At 35.4% G+C, this 22,201-nt stretch overlaps 1 protein-coding gene across 2 annotated transcripts in view; it reads left to right on the top strand.

The window, feature by feature from the left end:
* LOC150101221 (epidermal growth factor receptor kinase substrate 8-like) overlaps positions 1-22,201 on the top strand; it is a 218,423-nt gene that overhangs the window by 20,671 nt on the left and 175,551 nt on the right. Inside the window, exon 1 of one of the 2 annotated variants that reach the window (XM_090401590.1) lies at positions 2,132-2,315. The exons of the other annotated variant lie outside the window; for it this stretch is intronic. The gene's annotated coding sequence lies outside the window, so the exon portion shown is untranslated. Of the gene's footprint in view, positions 1-2,131; positions 2,316-22,201 lie in introns of those variants that run through there. 2 annotated transcript variants of the gene reach the window in all.

Here is a 22,201-nt window from a genome sequence, read left to right on the forward strand (position 1 = left end):
ACGTATGAGAGACCAAAATTCGTGTGATTCTGTAATCGGTGATTTATTTATTTATTTATTTTTTGACTTAATAAATGTTATGTTTCGTTCACACGAGTTTGATTTAATTCTGTTATGTTGGGTGTCTGTTAAGATATTCATCGTGGAGTGGGAAGAAATATCACCGCCATCTTTGAGGCTGTCACCTTAAATAATGGAATAATATGGAGCGTTTATTTCCAGTATGGAATATCCTGTTTTCTGGCTAATCGAGGCGCAGCTCCTACTGAGAGAATTCCATACATGTACAATGAACATGATTCATTCTACGACGATTTACTCTGGACTTCATTAAAGCTGGTATTCTATAGCTCAAACCCAATTCTTAAAGGGATCGCGATGGCCGAATCTCCATTATTGGTTCCTTTTTTACTTTTTATATTTTCTTTATCTGTTCTTTTTTTTTTTTTTAACTGCTTTTGCTTCTAGTGCTCTGCCGACATGCTAATTTCAGCAACTCCGCCATAGTATTCAAAGCACCTGTTCAACTCGTACTGCTGTCTCAATTCCCTTTCATTGATAGCAGAGAAGAGAGAAATAAACTAAGGACTGTTTTCAAGATAAGGCAAAGAACTGGTTATCAGCTTCCAGTAATAACTAGCCGAAAAACTGCAATTTGTTTAGTCAATTTGCAGCTGTTGACTAAACAGCTGCAATTTTTCGCCACGAAACGTACTAAATATTCTAATAAGATTACATTTTTGCTTTCAGGAATAGTTTAGCGTTTAAAAATATATTCACGTGTGTATGTATATATATATATATATATATATATACGTCTTTATCAAGAAATATTTCCAATGTCAACAATTCTTCCAATCAATTTTGACGGAGAATGGAATTCATTATATTCCATTCTTCTCTTCTCTTTCATATCCTTTGATAAGTTTTCTGCTCAAGCACCCGTTGCCACAGCCACTTCTGACCTAATCATCAGCGAACAATGGATTATGTATCCGTTTGTTTGAATCCATGCAGTAGCCCATCCTACCACGTTTCCTTGACCCTTGTTTAAGGATTGTATTTGTAACGACAAACCCTCCTCCTTCACCTGGGTTCAACGTTTAATCGTAATTTGTTGTTCATTAATGATGCCCATACTCATAGCTTTATATAATGTTCTTGGTATACCCTGTCGTATGTTTGCATCGTGCTGGCTGTTGACAAATAAAACTACACTGTTTATTCCAAAAACTTGCTTTAAAATAAATATGATCTCCCTGCACTGGCCTCTTAGCTCCATGCTTTCACTTACATTTATCAGCTGCCCCAACAATCCAGTTATAGGATTCGTAATACAGATTCTCTTGCTATTCGAATGGGTATACTGTCCGTCTGCTTCCCCACATTAATTTCTGGTTTAAATTTTTTTTTTTTTTTATACATAAAAATTCCATGTCTCGTATACTGGAACGGATCTTTCAAACAGAAAGATCGAAACATTCTTTCAAAATAAACTACACGCGTTTTTTAATTTTCAGTATTTTTAATAGAACTAAGAATTAGCAATCCTCATTAAACATGTGGGATTACATCGTTTTCTGTGTTAACTATCACATAAGCAGAATTAATATTTGAGTCGTCAACTTGTTTATATAAAAGATGCATCCTCTTCCTCGAGTGGCATCAGACCAAAAGCTGGTAATAAGCTCCCTTCAAACAAATTTCGAGATTTTTTTTTTTAAACTTGTTTGCAGCAGTTGGTACTCGAGAACAATGTTGCTAAATCTTTTCTATTTACTTTTCTTCCGTGTGGACATAGTTTAGATTAGAAAGAAAATGGAGCTTTAAAGCACAAATGAGAAATGTGAGGGGCCTCAGAAGTTTCACCTTCTCTTAAATTCCACGTGCGTCAAATTACTCTCGAGACAGAAGTTTACACCTATGTAGGGCAGCTGAACTGTGAAATGCTGATCAGTTCAAAGTCTGTCCTCGGCTACCAGAATGACCTTCTATATAGACTAGTGACACCCGATCGAGTATTCGACGTAGTTTTGCTGCCCCCAAGCTATACTTACCACTTCCTGTTACTTCAATTCCGTCCACATCTCTCCCCTCCCCTCCCCCCAACACACACAAGAGTAACTAGTATGTGTGTTGGAGGGGAGGGGGTTCTCCTCTGGAATGCACGACTGCGTCTCAGTGCTATAAGGAAAAAGGTTAATGCGCACTTCTGCAATTATTGGCACCGTTAGAAAATAATCTTAATCCTCCCCATTCCATTCTTTGACGAGGAAATAAATCTGTCTGTCGAATTTGCTCATATTCAAGTACAGGTAAGTTGCTCAGGATATAAGAAATTGAACTTTCTTAGACGACCGCATTTATAACAAGTTTCTTTCAAGACTGAAGAATATTCTTCTTCAGAATTACTCTTCTGGTAATCGGTTATAAAACCTGGATCACAAGCGTACCGGCAGGACCTACGAAACCCTCTTGATCATTCCTCGGGTCAAAATGAGAGAGAGAGAGAGAGAGAACTGGTTATAACCCCCTAACATTATTTTCTATATCTCTTGCCCTGTTTATATCATAAAAATTAAGAGTGCATACTCGTAGTAGCCATTATCAATGTGTGCTGTTTCTGACGTTTTAATCGACATTAGTGCCTAATATACACGAAGACTGATATGAGACTTTGGGGAAGAATGGACATAAATGGCTGGTAATGATGATTATATACGAGCAAACAAAAACATATAATTTGTAGCAAGTTTTCTCGCTTTTGAAAATAAGTTCTAGTTGACGGAGAATGATCGTATTCTTCTTTAATCCCTTATCCAGGCGTGAGCAGAAATGTGCTTGAAGTATTTTCTCGACCAAGCTACTTGTATATAGAGATTGTTGACTTCACATCTATTTGTGTCAGTGCCCTATAATGCGCAGCACACCCACTTTCTGATATGCATATGCCAAGTATTTTAGGAAAGATTAGGGTTTCTAAATTCGCCACATTTTTTTGTTTAATCTTCGGGAACATGAAATTCCAGTTTCACTTAAATAAAAATATTTGTGTTTAGTGCAATCTTAAAACGCTATAATAACGAACAGTACATATGAGTAGTATATTGGGGAAAAATAAAATTTAATTATTATTATTAAAATAACACTGTTTGATTAATAAACAAAAAGGGTTAATATTCAATGTGCCCTTTAATTTTTTCCGGCCCCTGTGCGTATGAAAAATATTATTTGTGCGTAAGTTTCCAATTCTCAAACTCATTGTGTGTGGTATCCTGCTCTCACAATAGTAAGAGTCACAAGCCCCGAACTCTTAAATTTGATAACCCTAAATTTAGTGGCAATATCTTTGTTTAAAAGATCTTGTACATGCTAAATATTTCTTTAAAAGTAATATTACTTATAAAATAATGCTTACTCCTTCAGTCACTCGAATACTGCATATATATGCACTTTATAAACAAATTGTGCCAAGTTCTAGAAGACGAAACTCTGAGCATAAACCCTATAAGAAATTCTAGAGTTTAGCACTAAAACCGCTAATATGATATTTCTCATGTTGGTGTTGTCCATTTTTCGTTTACCTGTACAATTGCGAGCACTAAATTAATTGTTTAAATCCGCGCGACTACAAAAATCCATCGCCGTTTGCACGGGCTGAAGTGACTTCACTGTCTAGACAGTAGGCATTCTAAAGAAATATGCATCTGCAAATTGTGACATCAGTGTCAGTTCGTCCACACTCCACCTGCTAAACGTAACTGATTACAGTGTATTAAGTTGGAATTGGAGAAATTATTAAATAAAATATGTAAAAAGTATGACTTATCATACAGTTCGTTTTGATAGTACTGTATGTTAAAATATTATTGACCGGAAATTAGAAATTCTGTAATTAAACATTTTGTGCTCGTTAATCGCTCGGTAGGAGTCTGGAGCATTTGTTTAATTTCAAATAAACTTAAAAGGAAAAAAAATCTTTCATTTTGGGTTGATGTAGACCTAATGATCAGAACAACGTCCATCAGAATTTTTAGGTTCGGTTCCAGTCGCCTCATAAATTCATTTCACTTCTTAACGATAAAATCACCTTGGTCGATTCAATTGGTTTTGATTTTGCCGTCGAAATGAATACCTCTCTCGCTAGCGGTGTGTTTGGATCCGCTACTAATTATCCAAGTTCATAATTTTCCCTTTCTTTATTCGTATTCATTTCTGTTTCAAATTCTTCTACTAAAAGCACATTTCTTTGAAATTTCGTTTCATTATCGATTTCAGAGATCGCATGATGTTATTTTCTATAACACTCAAAATCATCATTAATCTTTTAAACAGTTTAGGCTATTCACCTTTATCTCTACGTTTAGAAAGTTGCTGTTTAATATTTTTCAAAAGCTTCTTACTCAAAACAGATCCCGTCCCCCTCAAATTACGAAAGAGGAATCTAAAAATAACTTCTTGTTAGATTTCCTTCATGGCTGCTTAGTGCTTCAACTGCAAGTCTTAGGGGTTTTAAACAGTTTAATAGTTTCAGCAGTTTTTGGATACTCATTCTTTCATAAATAAGGGAGGTTTAATTCTTGCAAAACAATTATTACGGTTTTAACATCTTTAAAAATCTGTCGGTTGTGCTTTCTAACGTATTCCAACGTGTTTTGCAGTTTATGCTTGTAGCACTATTTCTTCACTTTTTTTAAAAAAATCTTTTTGCAAAATAGAATTTTTTTGTTGGAGAATATTTCAACAATTTTTCTTATACTTTATCAGTAAAATACTAAAAATATATAAGTACAATATAGGTAAAAAAAACAAAAAAAAACATTAAGTATCAAAAAACATAAGCCTACTTTGCGGTATGAAAACCCCCAGGATAAACTGGGGAAAAAACCCTACTGCCCACGCCCGAGACTGGCTAACTTGGCTACGGCTGAGGAAGATCCTTCAGCTCCTCACTTCACCGACGGGAATCAAACATAGGACACTCCTTCCCCAGGAATATGGTTGCGAAGCGCATAACCACTAGGCTAACCGCGCGGATCGAAGCTGTTAAATACCTGAAATATATTTTATTTCTGCCTTTGCTATTGTATGGTGCCTTTTATTCCTGCTTTTAAAACTTAAATATCTGACATATCATTCTTCACGACGACAGGGAATGTGCTGAGTTAAAAAGGAATAATTGAGTGCATCCATTTATATTTTTCTGAAAAAAAAAATGAAATCATTGGAAAAAGTGAAAGGTAAAGAATGAAGTAAATCGGTCTCTTTCTATTCTCAACATTTAACCCACGCATTACCATATGTGGATGGAAGATCGGAAACAGAAAGAGACTTAATCACTAACTTGAATATTTGTGTATCATCATGTAGCATCTTCAATGCAAGGATGCAGCACCATGTCCTTCCAGTCCTCTCTGTTGGCAGCTCTTCTTTTTGTTTCCGCATAGTCACATGATCCTGTCCATGATCTTATATCATCAAATCGTGTCCCTTTTTTTACCTCTTGTTCCTTTTCCCATAATCTTTCCTTCTAAAACTGTTAGTGTCTTTTGTCCTGCTGATCCCCTCAATACATATCCTGCCAGTCTCATCTTTCTCTGGGTTATTTCCTGCAATAAAGATTTCTGTGTTTTCATTCTCTGGAGTACCTCTGCATTTGTCACGTGCTCTGTCCATGAGATTTTCAGAACTCCTCTGTAGCACCACATTTCAAAGGCCTCTGTCTGTTATCTTACTTCCTTCTTTGAATATCCAAGTCTCACTTCCATATGTGAAAACTGGCCAAACTAATGTTCCTATCATTTTCTTTGTCTTTATACCCACAGAACTTCAGAGCGGATCTTTATTTTTCCAGAAGGCATCTTTAGCTATGGCGGTTCTTATTTTTATTTCTTTATCTTGTTTTTCCACCTGCAGTAAAGTAGGTACCTAAATATTTGTATTCGGCTGTAGGTTCACATTTTATATTGTTTATGAATATTTCTGGTTCGGATCTCTTATTTTTTTGTAACTCTCATAAATTTGGTCTTTCTTGCATTTAAATGTAGGCCAAAATCTTTACCGTCTTCAATTAGTAGGTGCAGTAATTTGATTAATTTGTTTCTGCCGTCTGCAATTAGATAGTATTATCAGCATATCTAATATTGTGTATTATATGTTTCAGGAATTAATTCACCGCGGCCCTCATGAAATCCAAAATGGAAATTTTTTATATTTTACATATAAAGCTGAAGTAGTAAATTACAATTTTACAACACTAAATGTGTCATTACTTAAATTAAGGGGATATTAAATCCCACATAGTTTTAAAATCGAATAAGAAACTCAAAGATCGGAATCAGAGAGTTTCTTGCCGAATATAGTAAACTATAAAGTATCGGCGACACTAGCGTTAGCCAATGCAAGTGATCCTAGTACGTAGTACAATACCGGGGCAACTCGTTGCAAAGGTGGAGGGGGGGGGGGAGTTCAGATCGCTATTCTTAGGTATTTTCCATAATGTAAAAACACATTTCCTAGGAAATGTATGCTATTGTATGCTAGCTACTCACTGATAAAGTCTCAAAAAAGGCTGAAACCGGTCTGGGTAGTGACCTCCCTCCATAATGTAATAACAGCATACATTTCCTAGGAAATGTTTTTTTACATTATGGAAAATACCTAAGAATAGCGATCTGAACTTTCCCCCACCTTTGCAACGAGTTGCCCCGGTATTGTACTACGTACTAGGATCACTTGCATTGGCTAACGTTAGTGTCGCCGATACTTTATAGTTTACTATATTCGGCAAGAAACTCTCTGATTCCGATCTTTGAGTTTCTTATTCGGTTTTAAAACTATGTGGGATTTAATATCCCCTTAATTTAAGTAATGTTTTCATTGCCGAAATGAAGCTTATTAGCTCTTTATACTTAAGTAACTAAATGTGTCATTTATGACAATGCAATACTGTTAAAAATGGAGATTTCGGAAGAATATGAACATATCAATTAGGCCAGGTGTGAACAACATGATAAGATAAAGTTTAATGAAAATAAACTATCCCCGGACCCCTTTTGAATTATTCGCGGACCCCTGGGGGTCCGCGGACCACAGTTTGGGAAACACTGGTTTAATATGAATTTTTAATTTTTTTTTATTTATTTATTTTTTTACTAGTGGATTAAAATATCGCATAGGTTTTGCTGAGGGCATCGAAGTTAGTATGCATCAGAAGCATCTAATACATGAGGTCTGCGATGTGGAATATTGACTGGTGACAAGGTAGAGACCAACTTCTTTTTCACCTTCCCGTGGCAAGATAATGGGTTTTTCAATTCCCTAATCGAACTGGAAATTATCTAGCTTGCAAGGACATTATAACTGGCTATACAGCTAGATAATCGATGCCTAGAGGCAAATTTTGGAAGATTGCACGTGACCTTTTAGTTGTAAAGACCTTGTGTTCAAATTTTACAAAGGACCATTTTCTGTGCTTTTTTTAAGTAATCATTTCAGAACTCAAGATGGACAATTTTTTTTAGGGAAGGGGGAATTAATAAATATATGCATAACTAGTCTTATTAACCTAGAGAACAGCGTCTTCACTTCCAAGGCCTGGTTTCGGATCCCATTATGGTATGTTTTTTTTTTTTTTCCCTTTAGGTGGTACTTTTCATTGTCCAGTGTGACACTGCGGGCACTCTTGTTTGGTCGGCATAGCAGGGTTCCGAATTATCGAATCTTTTGTTCATCAGTAGCACTAAAGGTGGGTGATATGGGTTCATCCTTTGGGAATGACTTAAAAAAGCAAAGAAATAATAATAAAAAGACACAAACTTAATACGACTGCGTGATGCCATTAGCTGCTAGGCGCTGCGGGATTCGCACTTGTCTTTTGGACTTGGAAAAATTTGAAAATTTCCTATGAAAGGATGCGATTTTTTTTTTTTTTTTTTTTTTTTTCAAAATGAGTGATTCCACCGGGTTTTAAATTATGGATTTGCGAGAGATCCACTTACAATCTAGTAAGTGGATGTTTTTGGTAGAGCTTGGTTGTTGATCAATTTGCTAGATCCTGGGTTCTCCCGAACAGAGCCATTTGAGATTTGTTTATCCATTTAGTCAAAACGTTAAATATCATTCACATCCTGTTTCCTTCTCTGGAATGCATACAATCTGTAAAAATAGTTTGAATTCATTCATATGTAGCTTTTTTTTTCTTTACTTATTTTACTAATTGCATGATTTTTTAGTTCGAGTGTAAAGGGCTCAATGGTTTAGGTAAGTTTTCGTGCCAGAAATATGTGGCTTGGTAACTTACTTTTTTAGTATGTTATTAGAAAATTTCACTCCCATATTTATATATATTCATATTTAAGCCCTGCAGTCGAAACGCTTCTCATTACCGCCTCCGCTGCCTCTATCTCACTCATTACTAGACATCGCGTCTGCGCGGTCAGCCTAGTGGCTGTGCGCATCGCAACTATATGCCTGGGGAAGGAGTGTCCTAGATTCGATTCCCGTCGACAACGTGTGGAGGTTGAGGATCTTCCTCAGCCATAGCCAAGTTATCCTGTCTTGGGCGCGGACAGCAGGGTTCCCCCCCCCCCCAGTTTATCTGGGGTTTTTTCATCTCGCAAGCAGGCAAACCGGCCCGTGAACACACAGACTACAGTCAAAAATACTGTACATACTTAATCCCTCATTAGGAAGGCTCAACCAGTTCCGAGGGGCGGTCGAGGAACAGGGGAAAACTCACACGAATAAATAAACTAGAAATCGCAAAGTTGTATTTACTCCTTGAGCTCATACTGCATGACAAAGGGGGACTAGCAGTGCTAACATAACATTCAAAGGTCATAACTGTAAATAAAATCAGCTACACGCGGTTGCAGATTAAGTTTACTTAAGCATCCTGAAATGGCATTAAGAATAACATAAGTACAGTTTGATTTGCTCGTCGCAAATTGCGTAATACAGGATGATATTCGGTCTGAATATCACTAGGTTACTTCCCAAACAATATCTACCTTGATATAACCGCAAACTAATACACATTTGGCATGCTTTCCGCGTGCACATGCAGTGGTCCCGCCATGCTAAATTTTAAACAAACATCTGATCACCATTTGATAACGGTAAACATAAAGCGCACCTAATATAGGATTAATGCACAGTCCTGCATCATTCAGCGTGGCATAACTGTTAAGCGTGATTAGGAGTGCGGATCAGAACATGAATAAAATGAATTATTATGGAAGAATCTCCAACAAAATGGTGAACAGATACTTCGCTATATTTAGATTTTTTTCCCCCTTAACCTCAAATATGCAGGTCAATTTAATTATTCGGCAGTCTTATTTCTATTAGTGTACTTCAAATTCCCTCATTGACGATAATCTGGAGCTAATCTTTTAAGTCGGATGACCTTCCTAATGTTCATTCACATAAGAGCTTAAATGAAGCATAGTTCCAATGAAAACGGTTCTAGGAATCTCAAAGCTGAGGTTATTGTGCACCACTATTCAGCAAACCATTAACCACAACATTCAAAAACTCGCTATTATGGATGAAATGTTAGAAATAACGCTCTCATGAATCGAGGACAAGTGAAACGCATTCACGTAGAATGAGAATAACACTTTATTGATTCAATACCAGATACAAGCGGGACTCGGACGGAAATTACCGAAATACTGTCGACCTGACTTGTATGATGCCAACAATCCTTGTTGGCATCATACAAGATCGAATACGTAGATTATAGCATGGAAATACTGCGCTGGTAATAGCACTAGAGCTAATTGTACTTTAAAGAATTATGTTCACGCTTCTCGAGGACTTGAAATAATGTATTTCTTTGAAGTTTCTGCTTATCTCGTTCAACGGGACAGTGCCATATTTCGGGGATTATCATCCGTGCTTCTGAGATCCTTAAAAGCTCTAACTTCCTTTTAGACAACAGAAATCGTTCACCCTTTATATGTTAATGATTCCATCAAAAGGAACAGATGAGTACTAAACAGTTTGTTGGAGATGGCTCTAGTCAGATGATGTAGGCCATCACTGAACGCAAGAAGTAGTCTCATTAATGAGTTCTTTTATTGGACTGGTCATTTGTCCTGTGTGTGTGTGTGTGTGTGTGTGTGTGTGGTGTGTGTGTGTGTGCGCGCGCGCGCGCGCGTTGCTTAGAAAAAACAAAAAAGACAATCAGCTCTTTCAGGTCACTCCCACCACATTTCTATCGTTAATTGATTCAGTGTGAAACGAAGTTAAAAGAAGATATAATAATGGATGCTTAAAAACTAGAGCAGTTCAGTATAGCGTGATAAAAAAAAAAAAAAAAACTTATATTTCTGACGTTAGCTGACATTAATTACAGCATTGGGTTGCTATCCATTATTAAGTAGTAGAAAATTAAGCTACATGATCATTAAATCATTTAGATACGTTTTGGGAAAATATTTAAGCCACTGTTGATTAGTTTTGTTCCGCTTTCTTTTGCGATTTTATTATATTTGGAAAATCTTGAGAGAAATTTGTTCAGCGATGCTAATTTCAATCAGAAGAGCATTCGCAACGACAAAACTTTTCCATATGTATAGGAACAACCTCACTCTGGATGGATAGAATTTAATAGCAGTATAGTATTTATATGACTATTAAAATTCAGCGAGTTGTGAAGTTTGACCGTTTGTAGTTACAAAAATCAAAAGCGCATTTGCATTTCATAATCCTCCGTATAATTTACTTATTTTCGGATTTTTATAAATGTGAAAATAATATAAGCCCGTCACAAGTATACACAAGTCCCCTGAAAATACGACATATATCGACAATAAACAATCAGTTATTATATCGATCGATAAAAAATCGTTGTAGACCAAATATATATTTTGTTAGTCTGCTGTCATATTAGTATACTGCTAGCGATTTTTATTTGGTCATGCGCATAATTCTGCTGAATTTTAGAGTCTGGATCCAATATTAGATTGATGAAGAGATTCTTTTTTTACCTTCCAGTTTTCTGGTGTAATTGGTCTTTATTTATTAAGGGGATATTAAACATTGTTTTAAAACCGAATAAGAAACTCAAAGATTGGAATCAGAGAGTTTCATGCCGAATATAGTTTACTATATTCGGCATGAAATACGTACTAGGATTACTAGCGTGAGCTAATGCAAGTAGTCCTAGTACGTAGTACAATCTCGGGCAACTCGCGGCAAAGGTGGTAAAGTTCTGATCGCTATTCGTGGTATTTTCCATAATGTAAAAACACATTTCCTAGGAAATGTATGCTGTTATTACATTATAGTGGAAGGTCACTACCCAGACCGGTTTCAGCCTTCATTGAGGCTTCATCAGTGAGTAGCTATACGAAATAAATACCAATGGGTATAGCGAAAAGAACTTATATACTCTGCTATACGAGTTGTCAAACAGGTGCACCCATTAAGTTACTTAAATATAAAGAGCCAATAGGCTTCATTTCTGCTATATAAACATTATTTAAAATAAGGGGATATTAAATCCCACATTGTTTTAAAACCGAATAAGAAATTCAAAGATTCGCATGAAACTCTCTGATTCCAATCTTTGAGTTTCTTATTCGGTTTTAAAACAATGTGGGATTTAATATCCCCTGAATTTAAATAATGTTTATATCGCCGAAATGAAGCCTATTGGCTCTTTATATTTAAGTAATTGGTCTTTGTTTTTGAAAACGATTCGAAATTATAATTTTCGATGACCTGCTGAAATTTACTGAAATTTGGTACACAATTATTAAAATTTTTCTACTCATTTCAACTTGGGTTTCAGTTGGACGGTTTTAGTAGCAGCAAAATTAGGCAAGAAAAAATCATTTCTGCAGTACAATGGATAAAACTCCACTGGATTCAACTGTTGAGATAATAAATGATGATATTATATGATGATATGCACACCTATTATTTATACATTTTGTGTATACGGTGTATACATAGGTAAAATAGACAGTAATACTGTTTTGTCCAATTTTTGTAATTGGAGGCAGTAATTATGAATCGGATGTCGAGAAGACTGCATAACGTTTATAAAATAGGAATATTTCCAAAAAAGGAATTTATTAAAAAGGTAATGCGCTTTCTTGGCGTAGTTGGAGGGATCTACGTGTGCATGTTGGCAAGAAACGTTTGCAGCAGTTTGTCAGGAAAGTGAGTTTAGCTTGTCTCATACAGTGGCAGGTTCCCCCCCCCCCAAGAGTTTGTTGATTTTTACTCCTTCAAGACAAATGTCTGAAGAACACATGCAATTAACAGACTTGACATAGCTAATGACATTAGTTCTCTCCTCCTTCTCTCTCTCTCTCTCTTCTGTAACAAACAGCCAGCCAACTGCTGTTTGGGGGGAGGGATGAACACACAAGATGTCATAGTTGGTATATTTATATTTATACATTTTATGGTAGTCAGTGACAAATGATGATAGTTCATGCAGTAAAAAGTGGTCATGTTTCAGGAGTTTGCAAGTCTTTTCGCAGCAGAGTTGCAAACTGCTACACTCGCATTCATCTGTCATTCCATCTATTTTTTGGAACGGCCTTCCGCTGTGAAGTATTCCCCAATAACTACAACCTCCAGTTCTTCTAAAAGAATATCAACAATATTATATTTCTCTTGACTTCTGCCAGCACATGGCATTGATTTGCTATAGAATTTGCAGTCTCTCCTACTTGTGATATATAAATTCTAGCACGTAGTAATATGGGGGGGGGGGGGGTTAAGGATTAAATAATCGGTTCTAGAGACCAAACATGATAGTTTTTTTTTTTTTTTTCAAATTTCGTCAATTGTCCTGTAAGCTGGGTGTGGTCTCACACTGGGCGATGATATTCACCAACAACCTCCTTAGACATCCACGCCATTGTGTGATGAGAATCCACAGATCGAAGAGAAGAGACGCTATTCACTCGGCTGATCATGCCAAATTACCGCAGTTATAATCACTCATGCAAATACACTGATAGCAAGAAAAATGTTAATTGACTTGACACACTGTGGAGGAAAAGAAAATAGGAATGCGTGCTCTTGTATATAATGAGAATCTTGGACCTTGTTTCAGTGCTTCTCGGCAGGGAGAAAAAAAAAATCTGGAAATGATTAATTTAACCGCTTATTACCATTTTAATTTACTTGAAAACATGAAGCATGTGTACAGGTAAATTCGAATACCTCAACATGGACAATTTCGAAAATAAAGTGATTTGGTTAGGTTACTGATTGGATTATTCATATAAAATAAAATGACATTATCCTGCTGACATTTCTTTCCCCGTATTTACGGAATGATACTGTAAAGCAGTGTTTCTCAAAGTGTGGTACGCGTACCCCCAGGGGTACGCGAAAGGTCGTTAGGGGGGTACGTAGCAATTTTCGGCTATGCATAATTAAAGGAGTCATTATATTTTTCAACAAACAGGGCAATTAGAGACAACCGGGATAAAACGGCACTAACTAATGAATCATAACCCCCTCTCCAACAGAAACTGCTGTATAGACCAAGCAAAACCATACGTTGTCGGTGGAACATATGGTTTTGCTTGACACCACCCCCGTCGTTAACGTGTTAAAACTAAGAAATATATAGTGAATGTGTTTCAGATATTATGGAATTCGGTTGAAGGGAATTAGCATTTCCACTCAACTGTTGAAATGCTAATTTGTCTTCGGTTCGCGGGATCTTCTGTTAATACCACACCAATCATATGCAGTTCTTCGCTGCTCTACGTATCTCAAGTCTTGTAAATTACTGGTAATTTTTGCTTGAAATAATGGGAAAGAAGATGACGCTATTTGGGTAGATGACTTTGACGATGCACACAAAGAAACTGTTCTCGATGCCAAAAGTAGTGATAGCGAGTAGGTGCTTCTTGGTAAGTCGCACTTTCATTTTCAGTTTTTTCCTGAAAACTTTAGTTTCCGAAAATTCCCGCACGTATCTCGCAACACGATTTTTTAGCTTTAATTTTGGGAAAAAATTTAGAGTTATATTCGAGTAAATACAGTATTTTTTTTTTTTTAATTTTCAAATTCTTACCCATGAATCATTGGTTAAAGATTGGATTTATAAAACCCCCAAAAGAGAGCAATATAGCAAATACAAGTAGCTGTAAGCAACAAGAAAACGTTGATATTGCATCTGGATCAAATGAAATTGATGAGAGTGTGTCGTCTGACATCTCTAGAGAACCAAAATTTAAAATTAAATCATATTTTTTGTTTACATGAACATATAAATTCAAATAAAATAGATATTTAATTTTAATTAATATTTGAAATTAATTTATTAATTTTAATTAATTTATTTTTAATTATTTAATGAATTTATTTTTAATTATTTAATGAATTTATTTTTAATTATTTAATGAATTTATTTTTAATTTAATGAATTTATTTTTAAATTAATTAATTAGGGGGTACTTGGTAATAATGAAAATTTAAGAAGGGGTACGCGGATATCTTAAGTTTGAGAAACACTGCTGTAAAGTAATGATCTATCATTACTCCATATAAAAAAATAAAAAAAATTCTTGCAGGCGTAGACTTCTGTGGCTAATTGGTTCAAAAGATATATTTCGGTGATTACACCACATTTTTTTTATTATTATTCAGTTATATAAAACACTGAAATAATAGTTCCCGACAAGTTTCGTAAATCGTAGGATTTACATCTTCAGGGGGTAAATAGTATAACTTAAAGTTTAAACAAGAGAATTAATAAATACAAATCATAACCGTCTGGCTATTCATAAAACTCAAATAACAGAATGCAGATATATAACGTTATTGACGTTGAACAATACTGGACGGTGTCACGTGTTCTCGTTCATACAGTCCGAGCTCAGCTCTAATAAAAAATCTACCTCAATCTGAGCTCGGACTGTATGAACGAGAACAAGAACACGTGTCATCGTCCAGTATTGTTCAACGTCAATAACGTTATATATCTGCATTCTGTTATTTGAGTTTTATGAATAGCCAGACGGTTATGATTTGTATTTATTAATTCTCTTGTTTAAACTTTAAGTTATACTATTTACCCCCTGAAGATGTAAATCCTACGATTTACGAAACTTGTCGGGAACTATTATTTCAGTGTTTTATATAACTGAATAACAAAAAAATGTGGTGTAATCACCGAAATATATCTTTTGAAAAAAAATTCTTATTTTCATGGCACGTTGCTCCGTGACATGCCGGGTTTTTTTTTCTCTTCAACTAAGAATCAGCTGAACAACGCAAGAATTATTAAGTACTAAACCACCTTCTTACTCGAAGGAAATTTGTAAATCTGCTGATAAATTTATAAAATTGGTTGATGCCTGCAGTGCATCTTCGACAAAAAGGTTGTACTAGGGATTAAAAGCAACATAAAAATGAATAAAATATTGGAGTCTCCTGCTGATGAGCCACTTCATAAGCATTGTAATTTTACGATAAAATTTTCAGACAATGACATCGTTCTGATATTTATAATCAGGATGTATAAATAAAAAAATCTTTTGACATCAATAATTGTAGTAAAAGCGGAATTATGGCCTATCTATTGCTCTGAGGGGACTTTCGAAATTGAGGGAGAAAAGCATTCCTTACAGTGAAAGGGAGTAAAGTTTAGTGAAGCTTAATAATGAGGTAATAACGTGGCAGGCAGCTGGTCATTGGTAGACGGCATTCTACCGATGGTTCAAACGGTAATAGATCATACTTTTATGCTGGTTTTTGAATTCAAATTCTGACAGAAATTAAAAAAAAAAAAATACAAAAATGTTTCCGACGGTGAGAAGTTTTGGTACTGTATGTTAAACATTGTATTTAATAAGAATGAACACGAACAAAGATTGCTGAGTGACCTTTTGAAATTGTTGACCAGTCAGAGTATGAACGCCATTTTAATACCTCTTATTACTGAGAACTCATTTTTATTGAAGCAAACGCCATCTATATCAAATAGTTATTCAACTGACTGACAATAATTTCGTTTTCCTTCTCATTTTTTTTTTAATTGAAAATGAATTGAATATTTTCTTGTGTGATGTAGCGACGTCTTATTCGTTAACTACATGGATGAGATATTATTATTACTACGTTACATCTCCAAGGGCTCATCGCAGGAGGATGCCCTACTTCAACACAACCCTTCTTAATCCACTATCTCTGCACAACGCCCTCTCTGGCCGATTTGCCTGCAATCTGAGCTGTCAAAATACCACATGCCATAATAGATTTAAAAAAATAATTTTTTTTTTTTAGTAAGTAAAGAAAAGTTCCTCTGCTTTTCAATGGGTTGTTATGCAACAGAATTAATACCTGTGTGGTTGCAGTATGCCAAGTTATGCTTGAGAACTCTAGAAATCTTAATAACGTGCTTTAACCTGCAAAACGGAAGTAATTCCTGTAGTAATGTTTTGCGAGTCCGAGAGTCTCAGAAATCTACCGAGATGTTTAGAAGTAGCAACGCAATTCAGAGAAATAATTTAATTCTGCAGATTATGAACTGGTGGAATAAAGGGAAAAAACAAATAATAATAATTTTACAAGAGGGGACTTGTCATTTTTTTCGCCTTTACATTTTTTTAAGTAAACAGCTCTGATTATTTTTCATTGGAAAATTTCTCTTGCAATTTTGTTTAAAGGGAAATCGCGATGCACATTTTTATTTATAAAGTGCATTGACAAAAACTTTCATGTTCGAGAATATCTTGCGATGAAGTTCATTGCTCGGTGTGAGACCATAGCATGCTTATTGGGGACCGGAAGTAGCTTGAAAAAAATATTTGATCTTAAGAGCAGAATTTTTTTTTTGTTTCACTGCACTAATATACGATAGGTTTACAACAATTCATGGATAGGATTCATATAAAAAGTACGCCGTAAAGCAGTTCGTATTCGATGCTGGGCGGTAAAAAAAAAAAAGAAACATCTCATTTTTTCCGATTCGCAAAGCATTTGAGCGAAGCTTAGCGGTTAAGGTGTCACGTATTTTACACTCCTCCCAAGAGAGACCTTTACGTTTACACGTTGAAAGTCGAAACATTATCGAAGTGCATTTTATGTTTGTCCGGTCACTTACTTTTTTTTTCTGGCCTTGTCTTATTTATTGCTGCCAAATCATATAATTCAAACCTCTGAATGCCGATAAAAATCGATTTTTATCTAAAAAATGTTATTTTAAGGACGTCTCCATGATATGTTTGAAGGAGAGCTGGATTTAAATGTCTTAACCAAAGGAACTTTGCTGGGTCTCTTTCAAACTAGGCCAAGTTGGCAGGTAAAGGACAGAATTTTTCTTCCTGGAACGGGCCAGTTTTACTTCCCTGAAATCGAGCAAAACAGCCACAGATATTTCAGACCGGATTCAGAAAAGATCACTTCATCTCACCGAAAGGTTAAAAGTCAAACTGCTGGAACGTCTCATAGGTACTGTAGGAAGGAAAGTTTATTTTCTCGAGAAGCACAACTTAAGGGATAATAGGATATCATTGTTTTAATATTAAAATTTCGAATTTCATAATACAGTTTGATATTTTTTCCCTTGAATATTAATATATTCAGGGGAAAGCCACTCCTGACCTCCAATAAGCGGGGCAGTGTTATCACATCGGATGGAGGGATGATCTACAAAGGTTTGACATGAGATGGTGAATATTGGCTAAAGACAGACAAAAATAGAAAGTTAAGAGGGAAGGCCTATTTTCAGCACTGGATGGGAAGAGGCTAAAGAAGAAGTGTTTAATTGATCTTGAAACCAATCATACATGATTAAAAACATACAGAGCAAGGTGCCCACTGAAGATGTTTGTCGAATAGTAAGATAAACAATAATGTCTCCAGTTTGGAGTTAAAGAGGGGAGGAGAGTGAACAAGTTCGGTTTGAGCTCCCTGTTTATCTCAGCAGGCATCCGACCTAAAACAGTTTAGGCCATGTGTGCTCCAACACCTCTGGCAGTAACTCCAACTGCAGGGCTCTTTAATTAGTTTTTAATTCTTGTAGTGAAGTCTTTTCTAACGTGTACACTTTATGCATAATACCTCACTTAATTTCATAGAAAATATTGTGAAAACTAAGGTCGCGATTCAAGTAAATTTGATGCTTTTCTACTAAACCACCTTTTCGAGAAATGGTTATTCAAAGTTCATCTTAATTGTTTTCCGAAATGCGGGAGCGTGCACAGTCCGATGACAAGTGATATCAGACAATTTCTCAAGCTGTGGAAGTGCATTTTTTTTTAGTATATTTAAATATATGTGGTACTTATTAGTTTCTCTCTTAAAAAAATTATAGAATCGAAAATCGAGCATCTCGAAATGCAAAAATTGTGCTGTTATCCTCCACTGAAATTGTTGCTTCGTCAGAACATACGCCACGGCTCTGTTGACATATTTTCACATAAGATCGTGTCGAATTAATTCAGAACGGACTTGTCTTGCCACTTTGAATGATATGATAAACGATTTTGGTCCTATAATTATGCAATAATTTTAGAAAACGCTGCCCACTATTTACAAGCCAACTGCAAACTTGCAACGGTAGTCGACTTCTTCCGACCTTGTAAAAGTGACTTATGAAACTCAACAATTTCTTGAGATATTTTCTTGCGCTCTGTAGATTTGCGTTCTCAACATTACTCATTTCTTGAAATTGATTATACTGTTGCTTGATATAAACAGGTGCATTAGTTGACAGATTTGCCTAAATTATCGTTGCGCACAAGTCAGTGACCTCGCATTTTGTGTACCAAAAAACACTTGAACTCTGTTATTAATCATTTCAAAACCGTTTAGAGTGGAAAGACTGCACACATGCAACAACTCTGAAAATAGTGGTAGCTTGCTAGCTATCGCTATTTTGGTTTGAAACGTATTTGCCTTTAAAATATGTTCGTGGGAACTCTGTTTTTATAATAAATAAAATATGAAATATCTCGTATTTTTAAAATAATTATGCTATAGATTTTGTATTAACTGAAAAGAATTCGCGGTAGAATACTATTTTTGAATTAACCAAAAAATAAAGAAACAAATAAATAAAAATACAAAAAATTCAAATACATTTTTTTCTTCGAATGTACATGTGAATTTTTTATCAAAAAAAAAAAAAAAAGAGAAACTTTTTAATTATCGGCTTTCCACCAGGAGACAGGTTAACTAGGAGTGGCAACGTCACAAACTCCACGAATTGTTTAAATACGCGGACTGGATGTGCATGTAAGTATTGTGCTGTCGGTTATCCGGAGTGGCAAAATGATGCACGAATAATTGAAAAATACGGATATTATGAATATCATGCTTCTTACTGTATATTCTTATACATTGTTTAATCAAATAATCCGTAATTTTTACATGCTTTCGAGTACACTCGGAGAAATGATATGCCAAGAAATTGCGTCGGGTTGTATCCGCTTTTATTATTATAAGACACCTCCCAGGACTTGATGACTCATCGCGAAAAGGCACCTCTAAACCACACAGCACCGTTCCATCCACTACGAACACCTGCATCAACTACACCATTTTACAACCCGTTGCGTGGTATTTTCACGAATCAATGTCTTATAGCTATTTATGGCGCGTAATTTTGTGAATCAAATATTCAGTAAATTAAAGAATAAATTATGGACAGATAATCCTCAGGCTGAATAAATCGCACCTGTATAAAATAATACGCTGCTGTCAAATATGTTCGAGTTCGGTTTTATGTTTGTAAAAGGGGAGGGGAGAGTGGATAATCGCTGAAAACTAACCCACCGAGACCGCTAACTCTCCGCAGTTAAGTTGATATCCATACCCAGCTGGTTCGTGTATGTGTATATTCACTCATAACTTATCTTCTTCCTTCGTTCTCTCACAAGTTCTATTTAATTTTATTTTTAAATACATATTTCTGCAAGAATGCTCAACAATAATATGGACAAATTAACATTTCCAAATTAGACAATCATTCTAAGTTAATTCTTTCATAACTATATAACTGTATATAAATTCACTTCTATAGCCGTTGCTGAAGGCCATTCTACATTTTCTTCCCTGACGGTAAAAATAAATTTCTTTATCTGTTTTCTCACTTCACTATTCTTAATTATGCTTCCTAATATTATGCATCAAGAATAGAATCCAGTTTAGCCAGATGCAATAAACTCCTCTTATATGCCTGGAACATACCGATTGTTGTTTCCTGTCAGTTCCCTGTTAAGTGGATTCATCGGATGTGCGTCAAAATTAACTAACTGACCGATTATCGTAAATTTATTATACAATTCATATGAATAGTTTTCTCTCAATACTGTGATTAACAAATGTTTTATTATTAAGCAAAAAAAAAAAAAAAACAGACTTGAATGCTCACTTTTGAAGCAATATTACGCATTAAGTCTATGTTTTTATGCATACGAGTTGGAGAGATTCTCTTTTTGTGATTTTGGTCGGCGCTAGCATTCTCGCTGATCTATCATTCTCTCTCTCTCCCCCCCCCCCCCTATTCGAACGTCTTTAGTTTTAAAATATTTCAGTATTGCTTATCTTCAGTGTCACAAATCAAAAAGTACAAATTTATGTACTATTTAAGTTCGTATTTCTCCAGCTTAGTCATCTTCCTCGACTGTTTTGGAGTTAACAACTGAATTGATTTCCCTTTTGCGATTGTGCTGACCCAAATTATAAAGTTGCCTAAGGATTAATGGTTTAAACATAAACTATCCACTTACTAAATATAAAAATCCTGCCCTTTACCACATACGTTCGAACTCTTTTTCCACAAAGAAGTCCTTTTTTATTTTTTTCAGGAAATTCTAGTTTTTCATCATAAAAAAAACTGGCACACCGACCTGTAGAACCGACGCTTTACAAACACGGGTGGGTATGCAGATGCATTAGGACTTGAACTTCCTGCACCGTGATAATATGAAGCAGTCATTTCAATTGTAAGATAGTTGCTGACATGTCTCTAGATAATTTCTGATCGAAATTATTGTTGATTTATCTCCTAGTCTATCTATTTTGTTTGTTTACATTTTTTAAATGTGAAATGAATGGCGTTCCTAGCACAATGCAGAAAGACATATGACCTACTTCAAGACTTGAATTAGTTGAGATGAAAAATGAATGTCTCCGATCCTACTCGATTTTTAGTGAGATTAAACCAGAATCATTCATTTAAAAAAAAAAAAAATCCGAATTTCATATAAAATGAAGAACAACAACAAAACTCTGAATAGTTGCGTAACTGAAAAGCTTTGATAATAATAGGATTGTCAACGTATCGTACAAAAGTAATCGTGAGCAGTACTAAAAGTTAGATTATCTGGGAACTCTGAGATTTGGTGCTCAAAGAGACCAAACATTTTTCAAGCCACTTCAGTCCTGCAATTAGGGTTATTGATTCATCACAAGGACTCATGAACATTCATGTCGCATTGCGATTCGAACTCACAGCCTTTCGGTTAGAATGTGGGTACGATGCTAACTCGCCAACTAAGCTAGCAGATGAAGACTATCATACTTTGAATTCGCAACTGGTGCCATGAAACATTTAGAAGTTTGCGACTGTATGAGAGGTTCAGTGCAGAAGCCTGTTACTGCCGCTGAATTCGCGTCCGAGTAAAAATTGCTCCATTTTGAAGACTTTTTTTTTGTTGTTTTTGATATCCTAGCGCAGTTCTTCATTCCACGCACAGCAAATATATGCGAGTACGAGTTTGATAGTTCTAGTATTAAAGCTTTTAAACAGTCCTTCCCGCGTTGAATTCAGCAAATGAAAGTGGAGTCATTATTTGTTGGTAAGACGGCTTCATACGATGGACATCTTCACATGTCGAATATCTAAAAACATCGAACAACACATGTTGTTCGATGTTTTTAGATGGTTATATTTTCTGACTTCTCTTTCTTTGGCGCACTGTCTTTCTTAGCTGAAAATTAAAGGGAATTGCATGAATTCTGCTTTTGCAATAATGCATTTTAAAATGCCACAGTAGAATTATAACAGTCTATAAATACTCATCCGAGTCTGTTGGTATGGATGGCTAATCAATAACCAAATCTCCTTTCCTACCCCACAGAGTATAGGTTCGAAATCCCCCTGACATTTGATGTTTGTGAACATCTTTCAGTAATTTTCTTTTCTTGTCATCATCGCCTTGCCTATTCCTAAAAGAATGAAGTGGCATAAAAATTTTTTTTTAAA

This window comes from Typopeltis vanoorti, chromosome 12 (genome assembly GCF_054136105.1).
Source record: "Typopeltis vanoorti isolate ZY-2024b chromosome 12, IOZ_Tvanoo_1.0, whole genome shotgun sequence".
NCBI classification, from domain to species: domain Eukaryota; kingdom Metazoa; phylum Arthropoda; class Arachnida; order Uropygi; family Thelyphonidae; genus Typopeltis; species Typopeltis vanoorti.